Here is a 15,412-nt window from a genome sequence, read left to right as displayed (position 1 = left end):
AGCGCTGGCCTGGTGATGAACGGCACTCTTGAGCGAGGAAGAGGTGGAGGTCTATCACATCTTCCTTGCCTTTAGCCAACTGCTGGTGTCTCCTGCCAGATCTCTGTGTTCACCCAAATCACCATTTCACTATTATTAATTGATAGCTGTTCAGAAGGTCCACATATAATTTCTAAAAAAATTATCTAATATGATTTTAGCAGACAACCAGGTTCTTCACACTTTAAGGATGATACTGATATTTTGGTTAGGATTGGCCTTTTTTTCCCCCTCAAACTGATTAAATTAGTTATTACTACTAGAAAATACGGCTGAACATTATCACTCTGCCAGTATTTTCTAGTCGTTTTAAGGCAGTGTTGTACATAGGGTAAAGGCAGTGGTTTTCCTTTTTTTTTTTTTTTTTAATCTTTTTGCCTTTGATCTTCTTGTTCGGATAAAAACATACCCAGTTTCTCAACATGGAAAGCAGATACAAGAAAGGCTTTTGTTTTTCCTGAGGGCGTGGTACCCCGTTTTGCTCCCCTGCAATGCTTCCTTTAGGCGGCCAGAGAGGAGGTTCCTCCGGATAAAATTTGAACAGCCCGGATGGAGTGGGAGGACTCTGCCCTGGGAGCCAGAAGACTTGTGTTGAAAATCTGGTTCTGCTAGTAATTAGTTATGCAACCTTCAACAAGACATTTAACCTCCAACTTTTTCTACTGATAAAACCAGGATAATCATACTTGTCCATTCCAACTTTGGGATGTAGTTATTAGGATTAAGTGACGTAATGGATACAAAAGTGCTTTGCACTTATAGATCAATAAGAATTTGTTGATGGAGACAACTTTGTTACTCAGGATACCTAAAAATGCCTATTGAAAAACTTTTTGTGGCTCCAGTAGGTTTGAGGTAGAATACTCAGAAGAATATTGAAATAGAATATCTTTTTAGTGTATAGAGGCCAGACTATACCAATTTTACTAACCATCTAATCCATTAGCAAGGTGACGTACCATTAATTGGGTGGTTGGGCCTAGAAATACCTTGAGAAAAGCCTATGGAAGAAAAGAGGGAGAAAAGTCTAGAGTATGAATGAAAATTGTTTGCACAGCAATGATAATTTCCATGAGCTCATGGGGAAAGATCAGCTGAATGAGTTGGTATTACCATCAATCATCCATCACAAGCTGTTGATTGCTCTAGGAACAGGGTATAAACTCCACGAAATGAAAAACGGGGCTGCAAAATTTCAACCTACTTTAACCCGCTGTTAAGAAAGGAAATAAGTAGCGCTGTTCAAATGTTGAATTTCCACTTGCCAAACACAACAATTAAACCCACACTTCCATGACTTAACCTGTGAAGTGGCTAAACCTTCTTTTCAACAGTTTCATGTCATTGGTTCAAATGGTGTTAACGTTTCTTACATTAAGAACGCAAGGAGAATAAATCCATTAGGGAAAGTGGGAGAATTTATTGTACTCCAAGGCTGTGCTTTTAAACAGAGCTCAACTGTACTAGGACAAAAAACTGCCTTGTGTTCAAGGAGCGTCAGTTCCAGGTTGGCAACAGGCACTACGAGAAACCAACAAACCGCACGTGTGTTTATCCCACCTCTCTTCACACTTGGAACTGTGCCGCTTTGTGTGTGTATCTCACTGAATGCCCAGAAGTTTGTTCCCAGGAGATGAGTAGAAAAAGACGTGTTCCCCAAGTCAGCCGTTACCATTTAATTTTTATTTATTTTTTTCCAGTAAAACTTGTCCGTTCTTAATTTCTACAACTGTGGTAAAAATAAAATCTCTAAGCTGACATACCATTTCTGTTAGCCACCTCAGAAACTTCCTGAAAACACCTTTTACAAGTTATATCATTTCCCTCCAGTGTGCCAAATTTTTCTCGTTTTTCACTCTAGGGGCTGACATGGAGGCCACTCTACCTTTTCCATAAATATCAACAGTTCAGTGGAAAGCTGTTATTTTTCTCCTGAAGCACATTAATACTACCAACCAACAATGGTGGCTTTTCAAACTCAGAAAGCAAGACTAAAAGGAGCCAGCCACAACCCTCCAGCAGGAACAACAAATGCTTTTTCACCACAGGCTATTTGGGAGAAAGGATTTTCTACTTTTTTTTTTCAGGACCTCTTTTCCCATTCACTGATGTTCACCTCTAACCCTACTTCAGGGAGAAGAAAAAGGGCTCAGGAACACCTTAAAGTTGGGCTGTTAGGTTTTAAAAACATTAAATTGCAGAATAAGCATTGGATATAGCAAGTTAAAGCTTTTTGCCTCAGAATAGATCCATATCTATTTCTCCAAAGCCCCCTTGATCAGGAGATTTAAAAAATAAATTTAAATACATAAATTAAAATAAATTATTTTTTTTCTCATCAATGTGCTGGAGTATGCAGGCTTCAGCTAGAAAACTTTGTGTCCAGAAAGTCCCAGCTTTTAGGCAGGAGTTAACTTTCATCTCCAGGGAGCAACGGATTTCTTAAGTTCTTTTGCTATATCAACAATCAGGGTGCTGGATTAATAGAAGTTAAGTCTCACACTGTGAATTGTGGCAGCAGCCAAGCAAAGCAAACTGGACATAATGCTGGTCATTCCAAAAAAAGGAAGTCGTGTCCTGTGGTGGGGTGGGGGCAGGCAATGCTTTCCACAGCAGCTCAATCTTTATGAATCCACCCCTCTTTACTACCTCAGTATCTATAACCTCCTTTTATTTTTCATTATTTTTTTTGGAATAGTCTTGAATCCTTTCCTTTATCATCTTAATTCCTAGGGTTGTGTTTTCTATCAATTCCAGTACTGACAACCGTTTTTCATTAAAAACTCTGAAAGGTATTCAGAAAACTCACAGACTAATAAAACCAGCAAGTTGCTAAAACTCAAAGCAATCAGAGAAGCAACCAGATCTTTCCAAGGATACACAGTTAATTTTTTGCCAAGATATTGGGAAAACCCAGATTTCCAAACTATGCCAATCCATAAGGTAATTTATGGGTGTAAAACTGCAGTCTTTATGAATACAGACTTTCCTCCTCTACATTCTCTCTCTACTCTGGACTCCTCTTCCCTCAGGACAGGGACCATAACTCACTCATCTTTTCATCCCAGCATGTTATACAGTGCGTGACACATAATGGGCATCACTCTCATTTACCATTTAATATTCGCTAACCGCTGATGTGTATGTTTCCCCAGCTTGAATAAAGCTCCTCAAGGGCAGAAAATTTGCCCTATTATTCTGAAGATCCTACAGTTCCCAGCAGTATTTAGCATACATAGGCTTCTTTAAAAATTGCAAATACAGAACAATGCCATAGAATGACATCAACCCGATTTTTTTGAAGTACTATGGTAGGCTGAGGATTGGCACCCCAAATAGATACAAAAGGAACTTTGCAGATACAATTAACTTAAGGATTATGATTTGGGAGATAATCCTGAGGAATCCAGGTGGGCCCACTGTAATCATAATAGTCCTTATAAGAGGGATCAGAGGCAGGAGGAGTCAGGGCCAGAGAAGGCAGTGTAATGATGGAAGCTGGGAGGAGAGCGATGTGCTTTAAAGATGGAGGGAGGGGGCCCCAACAGGCTGAAAAAGGCCAGGAAACAGATTTTTCCTTCAGAGCCTCCAGAAGGTATCAGCCATTCCAACACCTTGCTGTTAGCCTAGTAAAGTGATTTTTGTACTCTAGAACTCTTGCTGTTAGCCTAGTAAAGTGATTTTTGTACTCTAGAACTCTTGAGAGAAAACATTTGTGGTACTTTGTGACAGCAGAATCACAGGAGACTGATACAAATACCACAAAGGCAATTACTGCAAACTGAAAAAAGTAAAACATACCACCATACACTTGACAGACACACTGAATAGTAAAACTGGAAAGGACTGTGGAAAATTATCCTTTCTGATCACCTGGCCTGAGGCAAAAGATAGTCTGTAGGACAGATGGTGGATGCTTGTCCATTGTGCTTTTTTAAATTTTATTACCTTTTTATTAAAGTATAGTCGATTACACTGTGTCAATTTCTGGTGTACAGCATACTGTTTTAGTCACACATGTACATCCATATATTTGTTTTCATATTCTTTTTCATTATAGGCTACTATAAGATACTGAATATAGTTCCCTGTGCTATACAGTAGAAACTTGTTTAATCTGTTTTATATGTAGTAGTTAGTATCTGCAAATCTTGAACTCTCAATTTATCCCTTCCCACCCCCTTTCCCCCTGGTAACCATAAGTTTCCATTTTGTTTTTAAAGATCTCTAGGAACAATGACTACATTTTATTTTGTTTTGTTTTTTTGGACTCGCAGAAGATAAAATTCTGCTCGCCTTCTATTCGTTTGAAACACATATAGCTTATTATTTGTTTTTTACCCAAAGAATTGAAAAAAACTGAACTGTGTGGCTGGTAGGCAGGCAACTTCACCTGCAATCTTTCCAATGTAGATTTGAATCTAGAGATACAAGCAGTAGCAATCAAGCAAAATAATCCAATAAACAGATGGTTTTGGAGACAAAATATCTAGTTTTCTTTAAGCCAATTCACTTCTGCTGTGGTCTAGCCCTGACCTCAATTCTACTTTTTAATCCCACAATTTGTGGGGGGTGTGTGTGTGTGTGTGTGTGTGTGTGTGATTCATGTGAACTAAGCTTTCCCTTGGCTTATGAAACATGTGAATTGGAAAGCTGTTCTCAAAATGAGATTCCTCCTGGAGGATTTCCCAAAGCTCAGCCTGCTTTAATTACTTAACCAAGAAGTTTTCAATGAACAGTTTTGAACCTGGCATTCACAATACACTTGCCTTGTACTGAGCGATAGCTTTATGACAGGAAGCTTTGTTAGCTGGACCACCCGGGGGAACGCAGCTTGAATAGAACATGGCTGCCTGTCGACTTAAGAATGTGGGCTCCTCTGGACATGCCACACCTGTGTTCCCTTTGCTGCCCCCAGCTCCTGTTCATTTCCCATGTAACTCAAGGTGTTGGACTTAATCCACAGAGTTTTGCATCAATAGCTTCATTTACGGGTCCTTCTCAGGCTCTGGCTATCTTAGAAACCTCTCCCTGTGTAGTCTAAATGTGATGGAAGGCTGTGCAAATTAAGCATTCAAATGATATCTGAGATTGGACAGAACTGTGTTTATGCAACCTCTCCAAAATACTTTGAGAGTGTAATATTTGGGATTCCCTAAATAGCTCTTTTTAGCTTTGACTGATTTTTACCATCTTCACAATCAAAAGCAAAATCAAAGTATTATTATGTTAAAAGAATTAAACTGGTCTGCACATAAATTCTCTTTCTGATGGAGATTCCTATAATTTCAACCCATTCAACTAGTGTTTCAAATAAATCAAGAGTCTCAGCTTACCTCACTGCTCTGCATCTCTTCTGGCAATGCATCTTTTTTTTTTTTTTTTTTTTTTCCGGCTTAGACTCCATTTCTCTCCCAGTTTTTTGGTAGAGTCCTAGGGGAAGAGCACATTAGCCAGATTTAAATTTTATTCCTTTGGTCACAGTCATTGATCCAGGGACAAACGTATGAGCTAAGATGGCCCAACCAGAGTAAATTTTGGAGTTTTGCTAGGAATGCTGCAACAAAGATGTTTTCTCCTTTAGATAGATTTAAACCCAGAAGGATGTAGTCCTGGAACCTGCTGTCAGTCATTTGCAGCCACTTGTGACTGAAAGAATGGATCCAAAACTGAGAAATAGAACCTAACACTGGGGAATGAAAAACTGGTTCCCAGTGATGTTGTTTGAGTCCTGAATGAAGTCTTTCCTGGATGGTTTCATTACATAAGGGACTAAATTCCCTCTTTTGTTTTAGTGCTTCCGAGTTGTGTTTTTGTGTCTTGCAACTAAAGAAATAATAATTGTTCTAACTGTTGTAATGATAGTAGCATTATGGTGATACTGAAAATGCAGCTATTGTTCATGTCCAGTGGTTTAATGATGTCTGTGAAAGTGCGGTACTTGTATTGATTGTGGACCAAGTCCTTGAATTTAAGCACTTTCTAGGAGTCTCTCAGAACTCAGGGAGGTGGGGCTTTTGCTACTGTTAGCATACCTAAGAATATAAAAGCCAGTTTTTTGTTCCTGAAAATCTTTTTAAAAATTCATATGTAAATGCATAGTTAGCCTCTGTGGGAAAATGATTACGTTTGTTTGTTTAAGCAGGTGCTAGTTCTTCATTAGGTATAGCAGATACAAAAATGTTGGGTGTATTCCTGCCGCAAAATTCAAGTCAAGGAAAAGTAAAAATACATCTATAGCCATCCATGGGATCTCCTGTGAGGATTAACATATAATATGTAGACAAATGGTGAGTTTTCAGAATAAAGTTATGTAAAACTTTATTTTCTTGATTATGGTTTCTTACTGAATATTAGATTAGCTTTAGCTTTTAGCAACAGAGGCATGACTGGAAAGATTTTTCATTTTCATTGTTAAGAATCTGAAATTCTGAACTTTAGAATTTCTCTTTAATTGAAAGATTTATTTTGCCCACCTCCCAATGGAGATAACAAGGACCTTTGCAAACAAATATGCAGAAATGTTGCCATATTATTTTTATAAACAAATGATTTCTTATATTTAAAACATTTTTTAGTAGACAGATGACTTAAAAATCAAAGGAATAAGAACAAATGATAGCATAGTTGTGTTGTGATAAAAATGCTTTTACATATTGATCAATACATTTTGTTAACAAATTCTAAAAATTAAAATGTTAATGAAGAAATTGTTTTACTTAAAATTTTATTTCCTCTTTGTGTCTGGCTCCTATTCAGCTTTCTTGCCTATCTTTTCTTTGTTCTCTGGCTTTTTTTTTTTTTTTTTTAACATTTTTTTATTGATTTATAATCATTTTACAATGTTGTGTCAAATTTGTTCTCTGGCTTTTTTGATACTTCTTTATTCTATTTTCACTCCTCTAATTTATTAATTTGGAACATATGAATTTGGCATTTTGTAGGTAAAAAGTGGTTGAGTTTTTCAGTAATTTCCTATAATTTAACCTACTACAATCTACATTTTAAAGGAAATTTTATAGTTTTAAATTTCAACTTCCAGGTTCTTCTTCCTGCCATAATCTTTACAAACGTATTCTATTTTTATCTGTATTGTGATGAGACTCTCCCTTTCGAGGACAGAACCAAAACCCAAAACCCAACAAGTTAGTCGTCTGAACTAAGATATAGCAATTGTTTTTTTTTTTTTTTTAAATTAAAGTCTAGTTGGTTTATGTTGTGTTAGTTTCTGGTGTACAGCATAGTGATTCAGTTATACATATATATATTCTTTTTAAAATTTTTTCATTATAGGCTATTCCAAACTATTGAATATAGTTCCTTGTGATATACAGAGGGTCTTGTTGTTTATCTGTTTTATATATAATAGTTTGCATCTGCTAATCCCAAACTCCTAATCTATCCCTCCCTCCCCGACCCGTTTCCCCTTTGGTAACCATAAATTTGTTTTCTGCCTGAGTCTGTTTCTGTTTTGTCAATAAGTTCATTTGTGTCATTTTTTTTTTCAGAGTCCACATATAAGTAATATAAGATACCTCAATTGTTATGGGTGGATTAGTGCTCCCCACCCCTGCCAAAAAGAGATATATTGAAGCCCTAACCCCTAGTACCTCCAAATGTGAATTTGGAAATAGTCTTCACAGAGGTCATCAAATTAAAATGAGGTCATTAGACTGGGCCCTAATCCAGTATGACTGTGTCCTTATGAGAAGGGGAACTTGGGACACAAGACAAGCACGAAAGGAAGGCTGTATGAAGACAGAAAGAGGGAAGATGGCCGTGTAACTGGGGTAAAGAATGAACAAGTCACAGAAGGCCCAGGATGCTGGTGAACACCAGAAGCTAGAAGAGGCGGGGGAAGGGTCTCCCTTGGAGTGGGTAGAGAGAGTCTGCCGCAGGTGGCACCTGGATGTCAGCTTCCAGAACTGTATGAGAATACATTTCTGTTGTTTTAGGCCACCTAGTTTTTGGTAATTTCTCATAGGAGCCTCAGGAAACGAATAGAGAAGGAAAAAAGGAAAAAAAAAAAAACTGTTGGCATGGGGCTTTGCAATGAATGGTTTACCAGCTCTCAGATGAAAGATGGGTGTTACTGAGTAACAAGTTTTTTTCTGTCTCCAAAAACTTGAGGAGAAATAAGTGAATAGAAAAGTCCTTTCTGCTCAGTCCCCACAAGAATATTTCTTTTCAATATTCTTTGAAGGACTATGGAGTAGCGTTCTAATGACTATTTATTCTTTTTTGGAAACACTATTCACAGTTACTATATGCAACCAGTAAAAAATACAAAACTTGTTTCACCAGACCAACCTTAGCCCAATACACATTTAACTGGTTCTCAACGTACAAGAAAGGCTTTAGTATTAAAAAAAATACTAATTTTAAAGGATTCTTCACATCACAATAGACATAGAGCCTAGTTCTATGGTTGCAGAAAATATCAAACTTTTTAGGTTTTAGTGAAAATTAAGAGAAATTATGTTATAACTATACAAATGGCTGAAAATTTCATATTAGACAAGCATGTACAACTACTCAAATTACACATGTCTAGTTCAAAACCTCAGTAAGAAGCAATCCGAGATGGCTTCAAAATAATACCATGAGATTTAAAATGGAGATTTGGCATATTTTTGAGCTATGACTAGATACACATGTCTACCATTCTTTTCTCTCGTCTTACTTTTAATATAACTCTGCTTAATGATGACAATAATGTAGCTACAGACATGAAATGTTTTTCTTCAATCTCTTCTCTTACTCTTTCCTTTAACAGATTCACATTATTTTTTATTGGCACCAATGTTAACATTTTGATATTCTTCCCAAGTATACTGTTAAAAAAATCAATAAAAATTTAAATTGAAAAAATATGGGTTCTGTGGGCCAGATAATAATGGCATAGTCTAAAAATAGGTATAAGGAGCACAGGACAGGTGGCCAAAATTCTAGGACTAGAACCTTGACCTTAACAAAACCTAGCTGATATTTCTGTCTGCTGTGGGCTTGGCACAAAGGCTTACAAAGCCCAAGGTAAATGTATTCTTAGAGATGCAGCTTGCCCTTCTATACTTGTACTTTTGTTGATAATTTATTTAAAACAATTCTGTATTTTATTGGTATGTTTGAATTGATTTGCTAAAAGGTATCTGCTGACAAAAGAGTTGGTAGAGCTGAAACTCAGAATTCTCAGGTCATGGACTTATTCAGAGTCAACTTTTATTTTCTTTCCAGATTTTGTATGAGTTGCAAGAGAGGAGACACAAATTATCCTATGAATTCTAATGAAGTATGGATGTACATTTTTAAATACATGGAAGAATGTGGTCTTGTATACTCTGGGTATTCTTCTGTGTTTGATCTGAGTTTATTTTTCTTTGAAGAGAAGTCTTAAGGGTCAAGTACATTGGAAAGGTAACTTAAGACAATTTGTACTATGTGGAAAGTCAATTTCTTTTAAAAATTGTCACCAACTCAACTCTGGTTTGTAAATCGGAAAAGTTACTAGTTATTTGAAAAAAATTGTAATACTCCCAAGGTGTTTACTTCTGCCAGAAAGAAATTAAGAATTAATATTCCATTGAGCACATTTAGTAACTGTGGAAATGAATGAGAAAAATCACAGGGGAAAGCAATTTGAAAATGCATATAAGTTTAAATAGTCTTTAGGAAGGAATTAATCAAAAGTGAGGAAGACAATAAAAGGAACATGTTTGCATGGTCTCATCATCTTTGAACTGATCATCTATTTGGTGTATTTGCATGGTTTCTTTAAACACATCAGGCCACTTCTTCAAGCATTACTAGTCATTATCATTCAGCCGTCAGAGTGCTAAAATAGAACTATGAGATTAAGCTCAATGCATACCAGACGACATAGTAATTTGAAATGTATTCCAGAATCAGTTAGAAATTCACGTGGGTTATCAGCGGAGGTGGAAACGTAATCACAGGCAGCTGAGAACAGACTGCGTACATGTGCTCAGACACTGACTGGTGTTTTCATCCATGTTGATGCAGTTCTGTGTGATGTGGGAAAAGTCCCCAAATTATCTGGCTGCTTCTGCTTTATTTTCTGGTTGGCTATTCAGTTGACAGTCGAGGGGAGACGACATTCTTTGATGAAGTCTAGGTCTGCTGGCTGAAGCACAGCTCAGCGTTCACTCGGGTGTGTGGCTCACCTCCCAAACCCCTCCTGTGGGCTGACCCTGTAATTTTTCACCTGCATGTCTCAACCTATATTGGGCTTAAAATGTGACTATCAACAGAATGAAAATGGAGATGTTTCTTTTTTCTTTTCTCCTCCTCCCACCTCCCCCGCCAGTTCTTTGCTTCTGGTTTGTTTTCAGTATGCATGTGAATTATAATTCTTTTTGGATTATCCAGGCTCCAGTCTGGACTTTGGCAATGCCTGAGGACATCCTAACTCCTTAGAGCACAGGCAACGCAAGTGGCCTCCTTTTATTTCTGGGCTGCCTGCTTTCTTGAGAAAGCATGAAAAAGTCTTGATTTGTGGACTTAGTGCTCATCCTTCTTTAAACTGACTTGCAGATGGACTTTTATTTAGGAAGCTATGTAAGGTATATGGGTATCTGACTCTTTGATGCCCCTAAATCAGGTGAATGACCTCATTTTCACTGACTTTCACTTTGATAGACATATTTTTTAAAAGCTTTCCCCCTTCTCTTCCTTTTTAAAAATTGGACATGTCCAACATGCCCCGACTGCGTTAGCATTGCCTATCTGGCTAGTGAAGCAGGGCTGGAAAATTTACATTTAAGCAGCACCTCCAAGAGTTCTTAATGATGTGGTGCCGAAAGGTAGCTGGCTCAAGTCCAAGTCTGGGGTTTCACTGCTCAGGCAGGAAGGTCAGTTTAGTCCTAAGGGGACGGAAAAGAAAATACTATACTCTGTATCCTGCAAGAGAAAAATTATAAATTCAGATGTAATACTGAAAATACTTCCTTCTTAATTTCAAAGTAACTGCTTTTAGTAGCCAGTGAACTCCCAATGGTTAAAATTATTAGCTTAAGACATTTTGCTTTAGTTTAAACAAAAACCTCTCAGTGGCCTACTTTCATTTTCGTCTGGTTGAACAGTTTGTGGTTATAATATTTAAAATAACCTTTTTAAATGATCTTGGTAAGGGGGTAGAGGAATTTAAAAAAACCACCAAACCTCAGTTTTTGAAACCTTTTTTCCTGAAGACCTCTGCCTAATTGCTCCAAGAAGGACACAAAAACTTAAATCAACTATGCAAGTTTCTTATAGTCTCAGAAGCAACAGAAAGCCAGAAGGAAAAAAAACAAAACTGCAGAAGAGTTTTGTATTCTTTCTTAAATTAGCTAGCCATCTTGTTTTTCATAAATTATAAAAAACAAAACAATCATGCCCACCTGAGGTGGAAAGAACAGGAGGTGTGACTGAACAGCTCACAAGGAAAATCTTAGTGACATGGGACCACCTGCCAACTGACGAGGGGACTCCCTGTAGGTGATGTGTGCTCTCTAGCTGTCCCCGGACTCCCTCGGTGTGATTAGCTGTCTGGTTGGGAGGTGAAGGCTAGGACAGACAGAAGCATACAACCACTTTTCTTCACAACTAAGTCATTTGTTCAATAAAATCTACAGGACAGCTGATGCCATAAAAGAAGTTAGACAGCATTGCTGTGGTGTTATCACTCTCGTTACCCTTGACCTCTAGAAACCAAATGATCTCCAGATAAGCAGTATTTAAACAAATCCCTTTTCAAATGAAATGAAAGACGGGAGAGTTTATTTAATAACCACTGCAAACATTAAGTAAGTGGTATCAAACTTCTGCTTTCTTGACTTAATTTTGATAACTGTCGCATGTGCTGAGTAAGCCACCAAGTCTTAAAGTTAAATACTTTTTGCCCCTACTTTCCACTGCTTGATCTATTGGGAAAAAAAAAAAAATGACTGCTTCTGCTTTTTGGATTTTTGAACATCAACCATGTTGGTTAGTGCAAACTTAAGCAAGCTGGTGAGTGGATGTCAAGCATCTCAGAAACTGCTCAGCAACAGCCCATTCATCACACTGAGGTTTGAGGAGGTGTTCCTCTGCCATCAGACCACTGTGAATGCAATAGGAAACTTTATGTAACGTGTTGTCCAAAGAGTCACCATGTGAAAAACAAGAAGGCTGCACTCTGCTTTGTGACATACGGAAGGATTTTGATCTCTCTGCTCAGCTTCTCGAATAGAATTTTACGAAAGTCTGAGATGACTCTGAGAGGCATCCCTGAAATGTGACTGTTTTTTGTCTATGTGCAGATTCTTGGATGCACCTTATTCTTCTTTTGGGTTATGGACCCCTTTGAGAATTAGTAAAAGCTGTAAAATCCAGAGAAAATGCGTATACACACACACACACACATGCACACAGTTGCATATCTTGTTAGGGAGTTTCATAAAGTCCCTGAAGCTTGTCCTTGAACCCCCATTGCACACAAACTATACTCTGTCTGATTGATGAATTCATCTTGCATTTTTATAAACTTTCCGGGCCGCCTGCATTTTATTAGTGCTTTTTTTGAGTAAGGGAGCCAAGATGCCTTTAAAAATCCACACAAGAAAATAAGATTTCTTGAAATGGAGAGGTAACAAACAAAACTAAAAACCCAACAGCCCCAGAGATTCAACTCCTTTAGGAAAAGCTGAAGCATCAATTTTCCAGGTGCTGCTATTTGATTTTATTCAGTTGGTGAGGTTCCGGTCCTTTCCTTCCCTTTGTGCCTCCACCTGCTCTTCTACCCTTCCCCGCCGCCACCCCAACAACAACATTCTTATCAGTTCTGTTCTGAACTAGTGTGACACCATTGTAACACATTTAATTTGTGAAACCAGGTCTTTTTCCTCCGATGTAGGCAATTTTGTGTCACTGAGTATCTTCCTCTTTCTTTTGAAAAGACGTCTTCAAGAATGAGTTCTGAACCCAAGAAATATTTTCCTTTCTCAAATTAGCTATAGATGCAGTGCATTGACTCATTTCAAATGTAAGAGATGGTACATGTTTTCATCAGTATCACTTTGCCCTTTACCCCTTAAAAAAGCTAAGTATAAGCTAGTTTCATACCTCTCTTTCCTTTTAGAACCTTATCTTTATCTCTACACCCCCAAAAGAGCAGCAGCTATAAGAGCCTATGAACTCTTACCTGCGAGAGGACTGGTGGGTTGCCTCCCATTTAGTTTCTCTCTAAGTGCAGTTTTCCAGTTTTCCACTAGTTGGGGCTCTGTACAAAGGAAAGAAAACTAAGGGGCTCCTTTGGAATTGTTTACTAACAAAACATTTTATATGGTATCTCCAAACTATTTTCTGAGTCTCTGGAAATAAGCTCGCTGATTTTATTTTTGTCCCAATATGCCAATCATGAGGTTGTGTGCTGTGCCGGATCAGTTGTGTTCGCTTTGCTCATCTTGGTTAGAGAACTCTAAACCCAATTTACTGCTTTTGATATGAGTAGCAAGAATCCAGTTCACCCAATGCACATTATTACAAAATGTAAAATTACAGTGCATAAATGGAATGTTTGGTGTGTAAGTAGCAAGACCATCTTTTTGGAAGTTTTTGTTTGTTTGTTTTTGTTTTTGTTTGTTTTTTTAGGACAGGGTAGCAGCCACTCATCTTTTAACCCTCATGGCATAAAGTCCTGCACAAATTAGACCCTTAATAAATGTGATCTGACTTCTGCCTCTGCCTAAGGACCAGAGGCAGAGCATCATCGTCACTCTCAGGTCTCTGGGACGACCTCTGGGACACTGTCCTGGTCCACGCTGACTTAACGTTTGTCTCTCTTGGCTTTAATTATTTTGTTTTGGGTTGAAAGAGTACCTTGGGTAGTCATATATAATCAAGGTCTCCCAGCACTCTGCTTACATTTGCATTTTGTTTTAGGTTTGTTTATCCTGTCTCTCTCCACCTCCCCGGAGATCCTTTGGCAAATCTGATAAACAATGCTTTTTTTCTTGCTCAAGGCAGAAAGTCCAATCGAATACAATAGGAGGCCAGACTTGGCTGAAATGCAGGCTGCAGGTGTTCTCAGCATTGTGGTCATCTAAACCAGATGCTGGGGGATGAAGCACCTGCTTCCCTTCTCTGTCTACACTCCGGAGACCACCGCTCCTGGGTAGCCGAGGCCAGAGAGCCAGGCTGAAGAGAATGATGCACACACCACAGCATCCTCCCGACAGATTACATGAGCTGCACTAGAAACAGTTTCACAAAATTCCCCTGTATGTCCTCAAACACATACAGTCTGATGTATTTATTCTCTTCTTCCTCTTCCTAATCTGATACCACCATTCTCTCAAAACACACACACACACACACACACACACGACAACATGGTCTACTAGCAAAAGACACTCAGTGGCAACTTTATTTTTCTCTGGATTATATTATCTAGAAAGACAAGACTGGCCATGGACATGAGGGTGATGATTTTTATGGTTCTGATAACAATGAGACAGATGCCAAAAGCCTTGCACAGCCTCAGATTTTATGAACATGTCTATGGGTGCCATAAATCTCTGAACAATCCAGAAAGAACATGACATCTTCTAGCTTGAATGTTGATCATCGAATAAGAGATGAGGAGAAATTGGTCCCTGTGGGGAGGTGACTATGCTATAAGCACTGGCTGCCAGAGAGGTTGGTTCTGGTATTTTTATTAAGCTGATTCTAAGTTCTATTATTTCAGTTCTAAATATTAGTAATAAATTGACTGCAAGCATGTGTATTCCAGTCCTTACTAGGAAACCTGTATGAGTTCCTCCCTATTTTTAGCTTCAATTTCAGTGTGACTTTTGATCACAAATGCCCTTCTTGGACAGAGTTCATATTTTTCATTTCTACAGAGGGATCTGTCTTCTCTGTGTATCCTTGTATTGGGTTCCGAAAAGTCAATGGAGAAAGCTTTCGTCTTGAAAAATGAAGTCCTAAACCCACTCCACCCTGGAGGTTTCCAGGCCAGCATACATACCACAGTGATGGGGCTAGGGCCACGGCCTGGAGAGATGGGGACTGGGCCTGTGTCCTCAGCACCACTCTCTCCTCCATCCAAGAGAAATCTGTCTCTTGTCTGTGAGCTTCTATTGATGTTACAGCTTAAGGAAGCCTGTTAGCTTTGCTCCCCACAGCTCTGTAATAAATGGATGTATTTTTGTTGCTGCATGCCCAGACCAAGTCTGCATGGGAAAGGGTAATTTTTGAAATGACAAATCAGGTGTGTGGGCATGAAAGGGGAAGAGAATCAGAATGAACTTAGGGGAGTCGACCCGAAAGGAGGGATGTGTGGTATCTGGTGAGAAGTTTTTGAACTAACCCAAAGGGTTCACAACTTATTTCCAAA

The 15,412-nt window shown here is 38.4% G+C and overlaps 1 long non-coding RNA gene across 1 annotated transcript in view; it reads right to left on the bottom strand.

Annotated features, from left to right (window-relative positions):
- The window catches only part of LOC141578480 (uncharacterized), a 114,558-nt gene that overhangs the window by 18,595 nt on the left and 80,551 nt on the right, over nt 1-15,412 (bottom strand). The window contains exon 3 of the long non-coding RNA XR_012508865.1: nt 5,376-5,472. This is a non-coding gene — a long non-coding RNA (uncharacterized LOC141578480). The remainder of the gene's footprint in view (nt 1-5,375; nt 5,473-15,412) is intronic.

This window comes from Camelus bactrianus, chromosome 8, assembly GCF_048773025.1.
Source record: "Camelus bactrianus isolate YW-2024 breed Bactrian camel chromosome 8, ASM4877302v1, whole genome shotgun sequence".
Lineage (NCBI taxonomy): Eukaryota > Metazoa > Chordata > Mammalia > Artiodactyla > Camelidae > Camelus > Camelus bactrianus.
The sequence above is the reverse complement of the archived record's forward strand: the minus strand, read 5'-3'. Positions and strand labels throughout refer to the sequence as shown.